Source organism: Hemiscyllium ocellatum, chromosome 10 (genome assembly GCF_020745735.1).
Source record: "Hemiscyllium ocellatum isolate sHemOce1 chromosome 10, sHemOce1.pat.X.cur, whole genome shotgun sequence".
Lineage (NCBI taxonomy): Eukaryota > Metazoa > Chordata > Chondrichthyes > Orectolobiformes > Hemiscylliidae > Hemiscyllium > Hemiscyllium ocellatum.
In genome coordinates this window covers 40,326,483-40,338,950 of record NC_083410.1, presented here as the reverse complement: position 1 = coordinate 40,338,950, position 12,468 = coordinate 40,326,483, and positions in this window count along the sequence as shown.

Here is a 12,468-nt window from a genome sequence, read left to right as displayed (position 1 = left end):
CTCTTATTAGGCAGTCCCACCAGATGAAGAATAACTTTCTTCCACTCCAGTGTTGTATGTTCTGAGGTGTCTAAACAGTCTGATGCTGGATCTGTGCATCCTACCTCAGCTGGGGCAGGTGGTCTTTGAAGAGGTGGGCACGTTGGTGGGATGTTTGGGTTCTCCCACTGTTTGTGCTTGACTTGTGAGAGAGGCGCAGGATGGTTGGAATCTTCATGGTTGCTCCTTTGCCAGTTTGGTCAAGAGATTTTCACGTTCATTATTCAGAGAAGCTTAACAAACATCCTTGAAGTGTTATTTCTGGTAATGGCTTGTGGTCACAGAGCTCATACTAGTGAGCTTGTTTGGGAGCCTTGTATCAGAAATGTGACCTGCCCAACTAGAGGAGACAGATCCATGAAGTTGCAAGTATAACAGGGAATGCTGGTGCTTCTTATCCGTCACTGTCTTCATGTTTTGCTACCACTTGCTCTTTTGCCATTGCCTGGCTGGATGATTTTACAAGATGATTAGGGGTTTAGATAGGGTTGACAGTGAGAACCTTTTTCCGCTAATGGAGTCAGCTGTTACTAGGGGACACAGCTTTAAATTAAGGGGTGGTAGGTATAGGACAGATGTTAGGGGTAGATTCTTTACTCAGCGGGTTGTGAGTTCATGGAATGCCCTGCCAGTAGCAGTGGTGGACTCTCCCTCTTTATGGTCATTTAAGCAGGCATTGGATAAGCATATGGAGGTTATTGGGCTAGTGTAGGTTAGGTAGGCTTTGGTCGGCGCAACATCGAGGGCCGAAGGGCCTGTACTGCGCTGTATTTTTCTATGTTCTATGTTCTATGACAGCTCTTAGTTGTCAGAAAGAAGCAAGGCACAAGTGTAGGGCTGTACTGAAGAGGGGAATTGGCTGAAGGTGCATTTTAGACTTTCAACCCAATTGCAGCTTGTAACTTAGGAGAATTCATGGATTAGGGGAAAACAGGATATGAGAAGATGGGTTAGATGGAAACAGACTTGTCGTGTATAGTTTCAGCACATTGATGCTTAGTGCCTGAACGATAGTAGCTTCAATAATGGTGATCACTATTTCTTCCACTTCATTGAAAATAGGCAACCTATGTCTCTTCCCCACTTGTTGATTCCTGCTATTTCCAGTTATGCAGCAATTTGTCCTCCAATAGAGAGGGTTGTGTGCCACTGATTGTGGTGCAATATGCTTGAATGATGAATCAAGGTTGAATAGCTGGCAGAGTGCCAGTTTGTGAGTTATGGATGAGAGGCTTACAGCAGTGTGTGAGGGTTTGGTGAAGTTATGAATGTTGGCTATCAGTTGGGATTTGTATAGAGAGTACTAGTAGATGAGAGATGGGTGCAGTGCATTATACAATATGACGCAGTGATGTAATTGGTGGAGTATAACATTTGACAACATTGTCAATGTCTGACAATTTGCATGAGATCACTGAACCTCCAGGGGCCCTGAATCCTGGGTTACAGGCCTTGACTCCTGAAATTGACCATCATTCCTGTCTGATCCCATTGTATTCTTACGTATTTTTGGAGAACTTCATGGTATCCTATAGATAGATCACCTCTCTCCTCTGCAACTAACATGTCCAATGCATCATCAAAGAACCTTGACACATACTATCTCCCCTCTTGCAGCAGAGTTCAGTTTATTTCCTGCTTCTAGGAAGGTATCCTGCATCTTCCTCAGCTAGAATACGCTTTGTCTTAAAGAGCTGCAATGCAGGCTTTAAGCAATGTAGGCTATCTTTAAATGGTGCTAGTTTTCCATAAACCTGAGCTCTCCAAAGTTACCATACTACCTACATTGGCAGTGTTAGGGATAGGTTGATCACACATTGCAATCAGTATGCCCATTTTAATAGGCTATCCATTAGTAACTGAAATGTTTTATTTGGAAGCCTTGTCACAATGTCTCTAAGCTATTAGGATATGCACAACTAGAGAAAGAAATCACTGAGATTATTGAGCAAAGTAAATAAATTCCAAACATTCCCATAAACCATTTTATTTTATGTAATAAAGTAACTGCCTTTTGTGGCATAGTTATAAATCATTTGGACTATAGGAACTGGTCTGAGAGTGGTAACTGTGGTTTTAGCTGTTGAGTAGCCAGTTAATAATGCTTGGTTAAAATGTTACCAAAGTGAGGGCAGTTTGTGAAAATGCTTACTCATGCATACCAACATCCTCTCCAAAGTTTTGAAGATGTTTTCGCATAATCTATACAAGTAATTAATTGTCAGCAGGTTGAAAGAGTTCAAGGCTCACCAAAACATATTTTACACTTAATTTGTTAGATTAAAGGCTATTTTATATTGCTAAACGTTTTCAGATTTAGACAATGTAACATAAGGCAGCATATTAAAGATACAATTCATTCAGGAATTTGTTAAAAATGTATTTAATAAACTAACCTAACATTGGTGACATTTGCTATCTTTGACCTAGTCAATTAAATAAATATATTTGGAATCCAAACGTTGGTAGCTAATTGGATCACTTTCAGATGAAACTTAAAATAGGAGCAAAAGGCTTTACGCAATATTTTTGAATCTGCCTTTAGCAACATGCAACAGCTGATAAAGAATGTTTATAAAAAGTTGGGGTGCAGGAGGGCACACAAATCACAGAGGGTACAAATATAGAATTATCTTTTCCCATGAATACTGTAACTGACACCACTGAAACTTGGTTAATTGCACCGAGGAATGTTACTCCACTAGCACTGGATGCATTCGACCATTGAATGTTTTTTTGAAGCATTCAAATTTTGAAAGGGACTACCGTCAAACCTACTTTAAGAGATGCTGCAAGGCAGGCCAAACCTGTTTCTCCATCAATACCAATTTTAGGTCTTTGAGATCAGTTTCTTAAACAAATATGTAATGTGGGGGGAAATATGAACTTTGCTACTCCAAAGCTCTGATTTTTAAATCATAAATGCAAGTTTGCTACATGTACCTAACAACCTAACTTTCTCTGCATCTTGTGAACCATGAGCCAACGAACACACCCAAGCACTGATTTTCCTATGACTCCAGACAGTTGAGTGAGCTGGAAAATGAGGCAAAGGTCTTAACGATCTGATATCAGAATATAAATTATGAATTAAGTAAAGAAACATGGTAGCTCAGCGGTTAGCACTGCTGCCTCACAGCGCCAGAGACCTGGGTTCAATTCCCGCCTCAGGAATGTCTGTGTGGAGTTTGCACATTCTCCCCATATCTGTGTGGGTTTCCTCCCACATTCCAAAGATGTGCAGGTCAGGTGAATTGGACATGCTAAATTGCCCATAGTGCTAGGTACATTAGTTCGGGGAATGGGTCTGGGTGGGTTCTCTTCAGGGAATCGGTGTGGACTTGTTGGGTCGAAGGGCCTGTTTCCATACTGTAGGGAATATAATCTAATATCAGTGGTAAGTAAGAGAGGATATGTGTCTAGAGTTGATATTTTAACAGCTTCCCTAAAAAGTGTATGTGCTTCAGCCAGGTAGTAATGAAATAGTGACATCAAAAGTTCTTTTTCTATTCTCACAGCAGAGAACGTTTATGTGCATTTATCAGTGATTACCTGCCTCCATACCGGTCATTGTGAATGGTAAGCACATAGGGAAACGTATAAATTCTTCTGCAGTTAAAATTAGGAATTTAAACTTTGCAGGTTTTTTTTCATCAGTTTTAGTTTTCCTTTTGCTTTTTTAACTTCTGTCAACTAAGTTACCATCTGCTTTTCATCAAAGTGGTGCTGCCTTCATGGAGGGTGAAAAATAGGTATCACACTTGGGATTCTGTCGCTTCCTGGAATTAATTGGTAGAGAAATGGAGAGGCGCCAGTCTGAGAAGTCTCCACTGAAGACAAATGACACCTACCCGCTGAGGAAACTATTACCAGAGTGTGAATTGCAGGGGTAGAAATTTATCCTCACACCTGGACCCTAATTTGACAGCCACTTGTCCATTCGTTGAAGCATCCATCTGATTTTCATTCTAGTGAAATAAATGGACCAAAATTATGATGTTTCATAAAGATCAAACAATTCAATCTCACTCTCCTTTGGTGCTACTTCAGTGACAACTGTAAATGAGATGGCTGGATGATTTATGTGATAGGAAGCTCCTACACCTTCTTTTCACAGCAACATACTTCAGAAGAAGCTGCTGCAGGTTGTGCCGTTGGATGGGTAACCTGACTGTTTCCCTTTAGTCTCATGTGTAGTAACCTCGAAGAGATCTGGTCCTTGTTGCTGGTTTGAGAGAAAGCAGTGTTATGAGTGCGTTTCAAGGTTTACAATTAGCACAGGGTGCTGGAATTGCATCTTCATGGTGCAAGAATCATAGAGACGTACAGCACGGAAATAGATATTTTAGTCCAACCCATCCATACCAACCAAATATCGTAAATTAATCTAGTTCCATTTGCCAGCATTTAGCCCATATCCCTCTAAATCCTTCCCATTCAAATACCCATCCAGATGCCTTTTAAATATTGAAATTATACTAGTCTCCACTACTTCCTCTGGCAGCTCATTCCATACACGCAGCACCCTCTGCATGAAAAAGTTGCCACGTAGGTCCCTTTTACATCTTTCTTCTCTCACCTTAAATCTACACCTTTTAGTTTTGGTCTCCCCTATCCTGGGGAAAAGACCTGGGCACTTCACCCTATCCACGTTCCTAATGATTTTATGAGCTTCGATGAGGTCACCCCTCAGCCTTCGATGCTCCAGGGAAAATAGCCTGAGGTAAACCTAATAATACCAATAAGATCAATAAAGTTCCAGAAGTTGTAGAAAGGATAGAAAGGGAGGCAAGAGAGAAGGGGGTGGGGCATTTTTGATAAGGGAAAGCATTACAGCTGTGCTGAGGGAGGATATTCCCGGAAATGCATCCAGGGAAGTTATTTGGGTGGAACTGAGAAATAAGAAAGGGATGATCACCTTATTAGGATTATACTATAAACCCCTCAATAGTCAGAGGGAAATTGAGAAACAAACTTGTAAGGAGATGTCAGCTATCTGTAAGAATAAGAGGGTAGTTATGGTAGGGGATTGTAACTTTCCAAACATCGACTGGGACTACCATAGTGTTAAAGGTTTAGATGGAGAGGAATTTCTTAAGTGCGTACAAGACAATTTTCTGATTCAGTATGTGGAAGTACCTACTAGAGAAGGGAAAAACTTGACCTACTCTTAGGAAATAAGGCAGGGCAGGTGACTGAGGTGTCAGTGGGGGAGTACTTTGGGGCCAGCGACCATAATTCTATTTGTTTTAAAATAGTGATTGAAAAGGATAGACCAGATCTAAAAGTTGAAGTTCTAAATTGGAGAAAGGTCAATTTTGACGGTGTTAGGCAAGAACTTTCGAAAGCTGATTGGAGGCAGATGTTCGCAGGTAAAGGGACGGATGGAAAATGGGAAGCCTTCAGAAATGAGATAGCAAGAATCCAGAGAAAGCATATTCCTGTCAGGGTGAAAGGGAAGGCTGGTAGGTATAGGGAATGCTGGATGACTAAAGAAATTGAGGGTTTGGTTAAGAAAAAGAAAGAAGCATATGTCAGGTATAGACAGGATAGATCGAGTGAATCCTTAGAAGAGTATAAAGAAAGTAGGAGTATACTTAAGAGGGAAATCAGGAAGGCAAAAAGGGGACATGAGATAGCTTTGGCAAATAGAATTAAGGAGAATCTAAAGGATTTTTCCAAATATATTAAGGACAAAAGGGTAACTATGGAGAGAATAGGGCCCCTCAAAGATCAGCAAGGTGGCTTTGTGTGGAGCCACAGAAAATGGGGAAGAAACTAAATGAATATTTTGCATCTGTATTTACTGTGGAAAAGGATATGGAAGATATAGACAGTAGGGAAATAGATGGTGACATCTTGCAAAATGTCCAGATTACAGCGGAGGAAGTGCTGGGTGTCTTGAAACGGTTAAAGGTGAATAAATCCCCAGGACCTGATCAGGTGTACCTGAGAACTCTGTGGAAAACTAGAGAAGTGATTGCTAGGCCTCTTGCTGAGATAGTTGTATCATCGATAGTCACAGGTGAGGTGCTGGAAGACTAGAGGTTTGCAAACGTGGTGCCACTGTTTAAGAAGGGCGGTAAAGACAAGCCAGGGAACTATAGACCGGTGAGCCTGACCTCAGTGGTGGGCAAGTTGTTGGAGGGAATCCTGAGGGACAGAGTGTACATCTATTTGGAAAGGCAAGGACTGATTCGGGATAGTCAACATGGCTTCGTGCGTGAGAAATAATTTCTCTAAAACTTGATTGAGTTTTTTGAAGAAGTAACAAAGAAGATTGATGAGGGCAGAGCAGTAGATGTGATCTATATGGACTTCAGTAAGGCGTCCAACAAGGTTCCCCATGGGAGACTGATTAGCAAGGTTAGATCTCATGGAATACAGGGAGAACTAGCCATTTGGATACAGAACTGGCTCAAAGCTAGAAAACAGAGGGTGGTGGTGGAGGGTTGTTTTTCAGACTGGAGGCCTGTGACCAGTGGAGTGCCACAAGGATCGGTGCTGGTTCCTCAACTTTTTGTCATTTACATAAATGTTTTGGATATGAGAATAAGAGGTACGGTTGGTACATTTGCAGATGACACCAAAATTGGAGGTGTAGTGGACAGCGAAGAGGATTACCTCAGATTACAACAGGATCTGGGCAGATGGGCCAACGGGCTGAGAGGTGGCAGATGGAGTTTAATTCAGATAAATGCGAGGTGCTGCATTTTGGGAAAGCAAATCTTAGCAGGACTTATACACTTAATGGTAAGGTCCTAGTGAGTGTTACTGAACAAAGAGACCTTGGAGTGCAGATTCATAGCTCCTTGAAAGTGGAGTCCCATGTAGATAGGATAGTGAAGAAGGTGTTTGGTATGCTTTCCTTTATTGGTCAGAGTATTGAGTACAGGAATTGGGAGGTCATGTTGTGGCTGAATAGGACATTGGTTAGGCCACTGTTGGAATATTGTGTGCAATTCCGGTCTCCTTCCTATCAGAAAGATGTTGTGAAACTTGAAAGGGCTCAGAAAAAATTTACAAGGATGGTGGCAGGGTTGAAGAATTTGAGCTACAGGGAGAGGCTGAACAGGCTGGGGCTGTTTATCCTGAAGCGTCAGAGGCTGAGGGGTGACCTTATAGAGGTTTAAAAAATTATGAGGGGCATGGATAGGATAAATAGACAAAGTCTTTTCCCTGGGGTCGGGGAGTCCAGAACTAGAGGGCATAGGTTTAGGGTGAGAGGGGAAAGATATAAAAGAGACCTAAGGGGCAATGTTTTCACGCAGAGGGTGGTACATGTATAGAATGAGCTGCCAAAGGATGTGTTGGAGGCTGGTACAATTGCAACATTTAAGAGGCATTTGGTTGGGTATATGAATAGGAAGGGTTTGGAGGGATATGGGCCGGGTACTGGCAGGTGGGATTAGATTGGGTCGGGATATCTGGTCAGCGTGGACGGGTTGGACCAAAGGGTCTGTTTCCATACAGTACATCTCTATGACTCTATCCTTCTTTACTGGCATGTTTCTAATTGCACATTTCTGCAAACTGAAACAAAAAGCTTTCCAAGCATACCATCTGTCCCCTAAACAAAAAACAAATGATTCATTCTTTGAAAGCTAAACTAAGCCTAATGTTTTTCAACTTTACTCTGTCCAATTGTAAAACAATCACAATGTAAGTTCCCATTATTACTTCAGGGACCCTCTCTGCAATGATGGCATTCATTTCAAGTTGGCTAGAAATCAAGAGCAAAAATATATAGGTGAGGCTGTACAAGGCTCTGGTCAGATCACATTTGGAATATTGTAAGCAGTTTTGGGCCCTGTATCTAAGCAAAGATGCTGGCATTGAAGTGAGTCTGGAGGAGGGTTACAAGAATGATCCCAGGGATGAAAGGCTTTTCCGTGTTGTATACCTCCATGACTGGATATGAGGAGGAGTTGAAGACTCTGGTTTTGTAGTCGATAGGTAATAGGTCTCTCATTTAAACTTAAGGTACACTTAGAGGCCTGGATAGGGCAGACATGGAGATGAAGGATCTATTATTATGAGAGACTAAAACCCAAGAGGGCAGTCTCAAAGTGAAAGGACGACCCTTTAAAAACTGAGACAAAGAGGAATTTCTTCAGCCAGAGGGTGGTGAATCTGTGGAACAAATTGCCACAGCAGGTTGTGAAGGCCAAGTCATCGAATGCATTTACGACAGAGATAGATAGGTTCTTGATTAGTAATGAGATCGAGCATTACAGGTAGAAGGCAGGAGAGTGGGGGTTGAGCAACATATTAACCATAATCGAATGGTGGATGGGCCAAATCTCCTAATTCTGCTCCTATATCTTATGGTCTTACTCATAATAGTTTCATTGCTCCAGGAACACTAGCAAGTTAATTATTATACACTTAACATGCGCAACCAAAGCCCACATGCCACTAATTCGAAATCCAAACACTAAAGTAAATGACATCAAATTAGATATAACTCACACAGTTTACATCACAAAAATAGGATTTGGATTTCACTCTGTTAAAATGTTTATATTTAATAAGACTGAAATTTTCGAATTGCACTGTAGTTAATTTTGTCAATGAAAAGCCTTAATTGTACATTTATTGGGATATTGTTAAAAAAGTCTTAAAGTTGAAATTTCTCTACAGATACAGTCAAATACTATAATAATACTGTTTTATGGGGTGGGGGGGGGGGGAAGAAGCTAATTGAGATTATAGTCAGTTTACATTTTATCCTTGGGCTCCAATGAATCTGTTGGCAGTTAACAGAAGCCAACATTGGGATACTAGCTAGCTAGAATAATTACTAGGGTTTGGCTTGAAAAAATAGGGTACAAATCAAGATTGTAGGGAAACTATGAACACTCATTCCATTGGACAAGAATTGCAAATGTTTGGGTAAAAGTTATAGTTATATTGACAATCTTGGACAGAGTGTTGCAAAAGATGTTTCCAAAGAGTATAAAAACAGGAAACCTGAAGGGCCCTTGTTGGGGGACATATTTTCTAAGAGAACACTTGCTAAGGGAGATCTTTTCCAAAGAGAAAGTCGGGAGTCAGGAATAGAGGACTTGATAGGAAGTTCGCATTTAGAAGGGACATTGTCAGTGAATGGGTAAATGTCATCAGTTTTGAGGGAAGCTGCTATCAGAAATCCAGAGGTGGCTATGGATTATACCTAAATCCCAAAGCAAATATTGTGGTAGGTTTCCCACTTAAAAACGTTTTCATTAAACAAATCATTAATAATGGAGGTAAATTTCTATGGGGACCAACTCTATTGTGCCTGTGTATCACACCATGCCTCAACTAGTGGAATGTTAACTGTTAATTTTTGTCGGCCAATAAACCTTGTTCGTTTGAATGTAAAATCAATGATTTCCTTTTTTGCCAATATGATTATTGTCTGACAAGAACTTTCTGACATTGGGATTTAGTTTGTGTTAAAACATCAACATGGCTGACAACACTCCAAAAAAGGCGGCAGGGCTGAGATACCACATGCGTACTTTGCATTTGTCTTTACCAAGGAGAAAAAAGGAAGAAATTGAGACACTGCATAGGTTCAGTCTCCTCCTCACTGGCACAGCCTTCTTAACAGTGCATAATCCTCATGGAGACAGTGAGGAATGTATGGTGGAATTCTCAAAGTTTATTATATCCCTATCTGTAAGCTTGCTTTCATCTCAATCTCTTCTTATTTTGTTATTCACCCACTCGCAACATTTTTGATGTGTGCCTAATGGAGAAGGGGTGAGCAAGATAAAATCACTATCGATTGTCCGGTTTACAAGCATAATTGCTGTTAATTAATGATAAAAAGAACCAAGGGAAGTGAACAATTTGAAACAGTTTGTTCTGTTTATTTCAAACAGCACTTACAGTAGGTAAGAACATCTCGGACATTAAACATATCCATTACAATAGTAAGTATTACAAGATTAATCTTATCCACTGCTTTCCAGCCCTTTAAGTTGCAAAGGTCAAAGCAAAATACTTCTTGGAATTAAAGCAAAGTTAAATCCTTTAGGGGTATATTTTGTTAAGTTAAAAAAAGTCAGTTTTATTTAAATTTAAACACATTAAAATGGGGATTCTCCTGTCATCAAATTCATTCAATATGATTTGACAGTGGGCAATGGCAGGATACTTGAATATCCCCAGGGATGCTGAAAGTGTTTACTCCATATTAATTAGTACAAATGTTAAAAGTTTCATTTAGCCATTTGCAGAATGTGCATTACATGGCAAATCTTTGACATCACGACTAGTCATCAAAGTTTAAAAGCCTAATTTACTGAATGGGCATGGAAACAATGATCAATGCCATTCTTGAAGAACAAAGAAATGTCCTAGTGCTGCACAGCAGTTAATCACTGCACAATAAAAAAAAACACAGCAATACATCCCAAATCTGTTCAATTTAAACAGTCATAATTGGCTGAATCAGGCAGAATGTGTAAACTAAATTCCAGAAAAGTGTCCTGGAAAGTAAACTCAATGTAGGTTATAATTTAACTATACAATGTCGTTGAAAGAGATGCTTGGATTTGATGGATAGATTAGTGCAAAACTTTGTATTTTTGATTAATTTTGCAATACTAATGGCCCAAATTTTGTGGTCAGTGGAAAAGTGATGACACTCGCCACTGACCTTGAAAAAAATAGCCCATAGACACTTAGCAACCTCTATGGCATGGATTCCGACTTTCCTGCCATTAGTGTGAATCTTATTCCAAATCAAGGGATTCTTCAGCAGTCCAGAAACACTGATGTCACCAAGCAGAGCAAGCAGCCAATCATATTAAAACATTCTCACAGACAGCAAATGAGGAAGCTAAATGCCCTCCATTTTTCATATTTTTAAACATTTTAAAGAGAATTAAATTAATTATAGGGTCATACACATGGAACTAAGGTAGAAGCACAATATCAGATATCTTTAAACGTAATGAATTATTGTTATCATAATTAAGAAATTAGACATTCCACAAATATAAAATTTGTTTTGCAAGAACAATAAAATCATTCTTCAATATGAACATAGTGTGCCATTAGAAACCTAGTTATACTTTATTCAAACAAGGTGTAACCTTTCAAAAGGCTTTTGTAGTGAGGTTAATGCAAAAAAGGGAAGGTTTTCAACTGTTCAATTACTTATAATTGATTACAATCTGGTTGGCCTTCCACAGTGCATGATCTGGAGATGTGTGCAATCACTAAGAGCAACTTCTAATTTCTGTGTTGAAAATAATATATGTGGACTCCAAAAGTTGCTGCCAGTCATTATCACCACACAATCTGGGTCAATGTATTTGTACATTCCAAATAATCTCCGCTGAAATGGATGCAATGGGCTGCAGTAAATATGGAATTGACTCAGTGGAATGTAGAGAGTAAGTAGGAGCAGAAACTTTTATTGAGATCAGGATAAAAATGTTTCTTGCAGGTTACCAGCCAACAGCCAGTCTGATTGACAGGTTGGCTGCTTGTCAAGTGGATAATTCTACGGCACAAAGTTATCGCGGAGATGTGCTGAGAGTAGGTAGGCTTAATTGGGAGTGCAGGGGATGAGGCAGGACTGGGATGAAGTTGTGAGTGTAGGTTGTATTTAGATTCTGATCATGGGGTGACCTTGAATTGGTGGAAGGGGTCCAAATGTCAGAATTCTAATCATGAGTGAGGGCAGAAAGATTGAAGCGAGATTTACTGTGTAGTTTCTTGGACCTGGAGGAAACATTTCTACTCTCCGGATCCATAAACAGTGCTGTAAAGGCAGTTACTTTGTGGATCCAGTCCTTCTTGCCTCCTATCACTGCCATGTTCCCTAGGTCAGGGAACCCCAAATGTGATTAAGTATCAATTTACAGTTAAAATGAAAGCGTGCACACTCATTAAAATGTTTAAAAGATCAACCGGCCTCCTGTAAGTAGATTGGTCACCCTTACCTTGGCCTGCCTCTGTTAAAACTGGAGGTAGGGAGGCTTGAGGAGGGTTGGATTCCTGTTTCAGACTTTTAGCTACCCAAAACAAACCCACTGAAACTGGCTGAGAAATTAATGAATTTCAAGTTGTCAATTTGCCATGTCTCACTTCCCTTTATTATGGCAAGAGTTGTACACAAAAGGAAGGCAAAAAACTGCAAAGGCTATTAGAACTTCCCAGAAAAGTTATTGAACATCCACAGAAAAAGAGGTTCATGAAAGCTTCTGGTCCTTTGCAGTTTGAGACGGCTATGGATCAACTGTGCACTGTAATAATTAAATATTGTATGATTTTTCTACTTAGGTTGTATCAATGTGCCAGTAACATTGTCGTACACTAATGCTTAACAGTTCAGACAGGGACAATGCTGGATGCAAATAGTTGAGTTTGTTTACATTCACAATGTTCCCTCTGCTCTCCTTGAAGAGCTATGGAATAGTGGTTTGC